Below are 7,682 nucleotides of genomic sequence, written 5' to 3' on the forward strand. Positions count from 1 at the left end.
CTTTTGAGTGACTTTATTTGCAGCATGCAGTCCGTCTTTGGTTTGAACATCGTTGAGATGGATGATGTATCTCCAGCTGATCAGGCCTGTGGTGTTCTTAACTGGGCTGTAAGCCTTCAAAATCAAAATCAGAATTAGAATCTTTATTAGTCACAGCTGAGCTCACCAAAGTACAGACAGGAAAATGTAATGCATCATCACATGCAGTCATAACTATGTAAATAAAACACACAACAATAAAATAGAATAAAAAAGCAAATAAGCCTAGAACAACAATCAGCACTTACCTGTAGCATGTTAGAGATAGATAGATAGATAGATAGATAGATAGATAGATAGCACTTACCTGTAGCATGTTACGTGCCAGTTTCAGCATGTGACAGGCATCCATTGTAACAAACACTCTCTCACCAGTCACTGGATGGGGGGAAAAGGTCTTCAGGGGCTCAAGAGGGTTTGCTTTAAGGTCACAACCAAGTTGGTTGCACATGCTGAGGTTGGTTGCATGCCCGTCCATCGTCACGCAGATCACTCTCAAACCATGAGCATGAAGTTCCTCTATGGCATGGACAACCAAGACCTTCTGTGTTTCTGGTGAGAGAGTCTTGGTAAAATAGTAGCCAACTGGAGCTTTCCAGTGCCCTAGAATGCCTACCACCATAAGAACGAGAGCCTCAGAGGCAACATCGGTCTCGTTTAATCCATCCCCCAAATCCACAAACCCTGACATTTTTTGAGTTTGTGGATTGTAGTGCACATGCTTTTTAATAGCCATGGCATCCAAAATCAGTGTCACCAATCCATATTTAGCTTGGTCTTCTGTGCACCTTCCTCCTAGCATCTCCAACATCATTTTGTTGAGGCCAGGCTTTGCATCCACTGAAAGTCAGCCACCTTTGAAAAATAAAATGTAGTAATTTGACCACCCTAACCCATTCAGAAAAAAACAAAATAAACAGAAACTAGCATTCTCCCCACACATTCCCCTCATAGACATCATGCATATGCACTCACAGACACGCACGGACACACACACTCACACACACACTAAAGGGACCACAATGGAAATAAGCTGTCAGCTTTTTTGTGTTTTTATCCCTTTGGCAGCATTTGTGTCGATGTATGTTTCTCAATCTCAATCAATCAATCAATATCTGAAAGCTCAAAATGTATCAGAACACAGTGTGTGATGTGATGTGAGCTTTTTAAATCAGTAATTTTTACTGTCTTGTTTAGATTACATTTACATTTTTTGAGCACATTATGAATAAATACCACACACTAGTCTTGTTTTATACAATGTACACACTTTATTTAACATTTTGGCAGTAACTAAGTTCTATTTGTAGCGCTCACATTTAGTTACTTTTGTACAGTCAATTCTTAATTTCTTTGTATGGGTTGTTTGTATTGGTTGTTATATGTTTTTTGAAATAAAATATTTTCAAATGTACTTATTTTGGGTATAGAACACCCATTTTTCAGAATTTTCCTGCCAGCTCGGTCCCTCACAATATATTTAACAATCAGGCAACATGGAGAAAACCTTTGCAATGTATGGGGATGTGGGAGAGGAAGATGTTGAGACTCTCTCAGGAAACTATATGCCTTTGGACCATGAAGTTGTAGCGTCAGGGCAAACTCCCTCTGCTCTCTGGTGTACTCATGGCCCTTCTTTGCCAAGAGGTCTACCCGAAGATCTGAAATTCAGTAAGCATAAACTTATTAGTAAGACCCCTTTAAATAAAAAGGAAGAGAGTTTAACACAGACTATAAACAAAAAATACCTATATAAAATATTCAAATTAGTATTTCCATTTTACCTGAGTAGCATTCAAGCTTGTCTTTCAGCTCTTCATGTATGAGGTTTTTCTCCCTCAGATCCTCGAGAAGAGTGTGTACATTTTTCTTCGCCCTTAGCTCCCGGAGCTTGCTATTTCTCTTCTCGCGCTCATGGAAATGCTGAGGCAACTCCACTGGCAGGATTTCTTCTGCTTTCCTTGAAGCTTTTGTTGTCCTTGATGGTACTTGCTAAAATTTAAGAAACATAATACAACATTTTTTAAAAAGTTTTTAGCATCGGAAAGTGGACTGTACTTTATTCCTAAACATGCAGCCAGAAAAAAAGTTTAGAAAAGTGTGGTATTAAGTAGCTATGGAATGCTTACATGGACATATGAATCATAGAAATTAATGAATTCATTAGCCAAATGGCACATATACCTTTTGTAAATGAGATGGGAAGTTAAACACAGATGGTTTGACTCCATGTCTCAGCCGAACAATTTGTCCTGTTCTGTCAAAGTCATCTGGCTGGAAGCGCTCACTGCAGAGCAAGGACCTCTCAGTTGCCACAAAACCTTCCCGTTTCACTGCCAGTTCCCATTGTCTCTTTAAACTACTGTCTTTGGGAAACCTTAAAAATATGAGAAAAGTAGCGAGAGATGAAGAATTGTCTACAACAAAAAATAATTCCATGTAATCCCTTCCCATGAACCAGTCTGCCACCCAGTCCTCCCATTAAGCTGGCCAGCTCTCCCTGCCTTTCCTCCCACCAGAAGCTGCCTTCATCAGTTCTTGTTAACATTTCCATGTATCCAACATTCTGTGTTATAAACTGTTTTCTTGTCTGTAACAACATCTATTGCACGTCTGCCCGTCCTCGGTGAGGGATCCCTCCTCTGTTGCTTGATTTTTTTTCCATGGAGTTTTTCCTCAGTGGATGTGAGGGTCTAAGGGCAGAGGATGTTGTTATGATGCCATGTAAAGCCCTTTGAGACAAACTGTTTGTAAAGACGGGCTATACAAATAAAATTGCCTTGCACATAGAGCTAATGATGATCAATATACTGTATTAGCTATATTAGACCGATCACTGCAGTCTGTTTTTTCTGTGTAAAGGGGAGTTGCTAGGGACGCTGCTTCTTTAACGGTTTCTGGTAGTTTTTTTTTTTTTTTACAGAGATAGTTTATAGATTCATAACACCGCATTTAGACCAAAATTTTGTCTCAGATTAGTTATTTCACTGGGGGCGACTGTAGCTCAGTGGGTAGAGCAGGTGACCAGCCACCAGAAGGTTGCTGGTTCGAACCCCGGCTCCCCTGGGCGGAACTGAGCTACATGCTGAAGCATCCTTGAGCAAGATGCTGAACCGCTCCTGATGTGCAGTTGGCACCTTGCAAGATGCAAGGCAGCCTCTGCCATCAGAGGGCCCTGGATGAACTGGCGTCTCATTCAGGGGTGTGCCCTGGCCTTCGACCTGGGCACACCCCTGGGCCAAGATGGCCGCCCTGTAGGCACGTCGCTCCACAGTCGATGCGGCGTCTATTTATATATGTCTATGGTAGACACATGCTGATAGTTGTCTGGTGTCGCTACACGACCGCAACGGCAGAGGGCGCCAGCTTATTGTAGAGACGTGACAGATACTGTGGCTGGTTATCTGTCAATCACAGCGTAGGTGTAGAATGGTCATACTTTGTGCCATCTTCTTCAAATTTGAAACAAGTGTTCACTGATAGTGTGGCTACAGCCCCATAATGCCATTGACATGCTCAGATGAATCACTATCTCTCTACATATAAAAGTAATCTATTTGTGTGTCTCTGTCCCTCGCATAGGCCTGTTTTGATAACTATTTGTCCAATTTACCTCACTTCACAGGTTTATTGTGAGACGCACACCAGGTGAGATACACACACACACACACACACACACACTTGAATGGGGGGGCTTGAATGAATATGAATATTTGGATACAGCCTCAGAGCCGTCCGCCACTGTTTTACGCTGTTGTGATGATGCTTGGACAGAGGAGCTAATGCATAACAGCAGCAACAGTGAGGAATATCTTCAAATTCATTCTTTTAGAGTAAATGTATTCCGAAATGGAATTGTCCTTTAAAAGAAAACCTCTAATGTGCTATTGTGCTCCCTGTGTGAACAGCCAGGCACCTGCATGAAAGAGAAATTATGCTTAGTGTTGCCTCTCTGTGTTGTGCCTTTTAAAGCCACAAAGATGTTCCATGTCATCAAGTGTAAGAAACTAAGATTGACATAATTGAAATTACTGAATGGGCTTCATGTGCATGTGGCTATCCTGGGCTAAGCTGGGCTACCATAGCACAGATTGTTAATGCCTACTGGCTTTATTAGGAACCATCAGATTCAGGCTACTGAGTGGCTCTAAGAAGTGGTTCTTTCATTACTCTTTCAACTCCCAAAACAATTTGTTCTTGCCATCTATAAAGTGCATTTAACATCTGAATAGGCGCTCTGTAAATTTTTTTATTTTTTTCTTATGCCCTCTCTCCAGCTGCTGTGAAGAGATGGAGTCCAAAGGCCACAGATGCATAAATAGAGTGTGATTCAGAACCAACTTAAACATGCCCAAGCAAGAAGCGGGGGCAAGGGGCAGACCCCCACAGGACTGCAATAAAAAGGAAGTCAATAAAACATTTGTTCCAATAAACATGTTCGTTTTTTGTTTTTTTTTACCTGAGATTTGTCCATGTACTACTTGTATTTTACAGTATGGGTGAACATTATTCGAGTATTTTTAACTTTATCACAGGTGAGTTTATTTACTATGAAAGTTTTAACCAGGTTCACCATTCCTGTGATATTTTAAGTTGGCAAATGTGAAATTTGCTGGTGTTGTCTATTGGACTTTTTGACCTCTTTGCATTTTAAGGATTTTTTTTGCTGAAATGGATAAGTTAATTTAAATAGTTGCAGATTAGAGCATTGAGAATTGCACATGTATACAGCACAAGAGCTGTGCTTGTCATAGAATGTATGGATGTGGTAATGCCAGTTATGTAGGCACTAGTTGAAACTCGATTTAGGTAAACATATTTTTAAATGCAATACATTACATGTGTATTTTGACAAAGGTTGATATGCTGTCGAAACGACGTTGAAACGACGTGAATTGATGCCGTCTAAGAGCCATCGAAATGATGTCGGTCATGAGACCGACGTCAGAAAAACTGCCTGCCTGACCGACGTTGATTAGACGTCAAATAGACGTCAAAATGTTTGCTGGGTATTAGAAATACACTGACAGGACAAATGTGTGTCAATCATAGACTTTAGATGTATGACATACCTTGAAATGTAAGACGTTTTTCCCCTAAACCTGCTGCAGCAAGTCTGTCTTTGGCGTTTCGGTTGGGGACCAAGTCCGCGTTTTTGTCCACAAGACAGCAGAATGAATGTGTGTAGGAATAAAGTTGGGTGGGCCCAGCAACGGATCGCCGTCTTGCTGTCCTTGTCCCTCCCATGTATGGCCCAAACAGTCTTGAAACCTCGGCTAGGATCAAGTGAAGAGGACATGCTCAATGTTAGAAAATAATATAAAGAGATTGCAGGGGAAATATGTTGGTAGGGATGGGCGATATGGCCTATCACCTTAGAAGAAAAGCTTGTATTTGACTCTCTTTTTAGATTTTTGTGCTGGCATCAACACTGAGTGTTTTATTTGAAAATTAACCGGATGTCATGTTGTTCTTTCGTGTCTGACTTCCTGTCTGCTCTGTGCTGAATTCGGCTGAATTGCTCCACACACTCTACAGAGTATAGTTTGCTGCTGCTTGTCGGACAGCTTAAATCCGAACCACGTCCAAATAATGGATGTCGCAACGGTCTTTTTCACCAGCTCCTCCGTTTCCCTTTCAGCCATGTTTACTCAAGATGACGATGATGCGTTGCAGCCGCGGCTCTACATTTCGCGGGTGGATTGCGTCATCAACATGCATTATTGCGATAGTGCAATAGAATTAAAATCTCTATTGTAGGCCAATTTTGTATCGTTTATATTGCATATCGTTTGTATCGCCCATTACTGTTGGCTAATGTTGATGTTAGCATCGCACACTATAGCAATGTGATCTGTTAAAGCTAATGCACAGCGCCACTGAAAAAAAATCACACATCACGGGCGATAGTAGTTTTGTCCACAGATGGGAGTTAGAATCAAAAACTGTTCCCTGTAGACACCTACCGTCCACTGGGTGTCTGGGTGTCATGCTATGTGACGGCGGAGGTGGTGAACTTGGCTCGTTGGGGTCCTCGGTGCTGTACAGAAAATAACAAAGCAGTGAAAATCATATGGGTACCAAGCTCAATTATTATTAAACTCAACAACTGCTGTTTACCTATACTTGTTACAGGCCTAAACAGAAGAAACTCACAATTTTCAAGCTGGTCAGCCACATCCCAAAGCAGGTCTGCCAGTGGCCTCCTGGTCGAGGCCATTTTCGAGCTGGTTTACAACTTCACAGGGAGGAAGGCTTGGGATCGGGAATCGTTTGCTTTTGTCTGGCTCTCCAATTTGACCAATCATGCTGTTGACTGAGGTTAGGACCTCCTACCTCGTTAACATATGGACACAGAAATACAGAAATAAATAAATGTAGGTGAACAGAAATGTATAAATAAATATAAAGCATTTATTTATTCTTTGATTTATTCTTTTATTTCAGCATTTATTTATTTATTCATTTAGTTCAGCATTTATTTATTAATTAATTTATTTACACATTTATTTATTTATGCATTCATTTATTTATACTTAAGTCATGTTTAGTCCTCCATAATCAGCAGGACTGCATCTTCACGCAGCAGTCGCAGTCACCTCGGTCGTTTTGGCATTTGCCCTCATCCCCCTATGGCCAGACCGTCACTACTCCTGTTTCATAGCGCAAATGCAATATTGTTGCTGTAACGTGCGATCTGTCGGATTTTGGGCCGAGCCCGTCTCTCGCTGCAGCGGGGGGCACGTCGGGGCACGTCTTGGTGGATGATGTTACCCAGGGGAGCCAGGTCATTTCATTTAGGCTGCATAAATTATTATTATTATTTGCTATTTATTATTCTTTAAGGGCTACTGACAGGCCTTCACAAAAACACACACACGCAAAAAAAAAAAAAAAATAGTACCGAGACAAAAGGGCACTTTGGGCATCAAGGAGCAAAGGGGCAGGTGCCTTAGTAATTAAAGTTGTACTTTATTTTACTTATTTGAAGTGTACTTTATTGTAAGTCTATTGTAAATTGTTCTAAGGTGTACTTTTAAAAAGTATACTTTGTTTCAAAGCACTTATAGTAGAAGATTAATATTCTTATTAAAAGTGGACTTATTTTTGAGTCATTTGTAATATACGGTTAATATACTTTATTAAAGTGCACTTAATTTGCACTTCTTTGGAAGTGAATTTAGGTACACTTATGAAAAGACTGTAAGTCTGTTTTAAATTGTTCTAAAATATACTTTTACAAAGTATACTTTATTTCAAAGTACTTACATTAGTCGAATAGTATTCATAAGATAAGTATGCTTATTTGAGTCATTTGTAATATACTGTTAGGATACTTCATTAAAGTGCACTTAGTTTCACTCTGTACAGAGACGACACCCTCTGTCCTTCAACTCTCGATTCGAGTGAGGAAAAACTTGCCCCCAAAAAATACCCTTTTAACAGGGAAAAAATATGCGGAAGAAACCTCAGGAAGAGCCACAGGGGAGGGATCCCTCTCCCAGGACGGACAGACGTGCAATAGATGTCGCATGTACAGAGCAGATCAACGAGACCACAATGTATACAATTATAATAGATGGTTGACAGGAATGAAAGTACATAAAGAAGTATTACAGCAATAATAATGAAATGCACATAAT

General features: G+C 40.5%; 1 long non-coding RNA gene across 1 annotated transcript; it reads right to left on the bottom strand.

Annotated features, from left to right (window-relative positions):
• Nucleotides 1-376: 376 nt before the first annotated feature.
• LOC311254111 lies at nt 377-6,293 on the bottom strand. The gene is made up of 6 exons (XR_014622202.1): nt 6,196-6,293; nt 6,006-6,079; nt 5,112-5,315; nt 2,224-2,416; nt 1,824-2,031; nt 377-1,700 (listed from the first exon to the last, which is right to left on the bottom strand). It is a non-coding gene; the product is annotated as an uncharacterized lncRNA (long non-coding RNA).
• Between the last annotated feature and the right edge of the window lie 1,389 nt (nt 6,294-7,682).

This window comes from Pagrus pagrus, assembly GCF_965226575.1.
Source record: "Pagrus pagrus genome assembly, contig: HAP1_SCAFFOLD_343, whole genome shotgun sequence".
Classification (NCBI taxonomy): Eukaryota; Metazoa; Chordata; class Actinopteri; order Spariformes; family Sparidae; genus Pagrus; species Pagrus pagrus.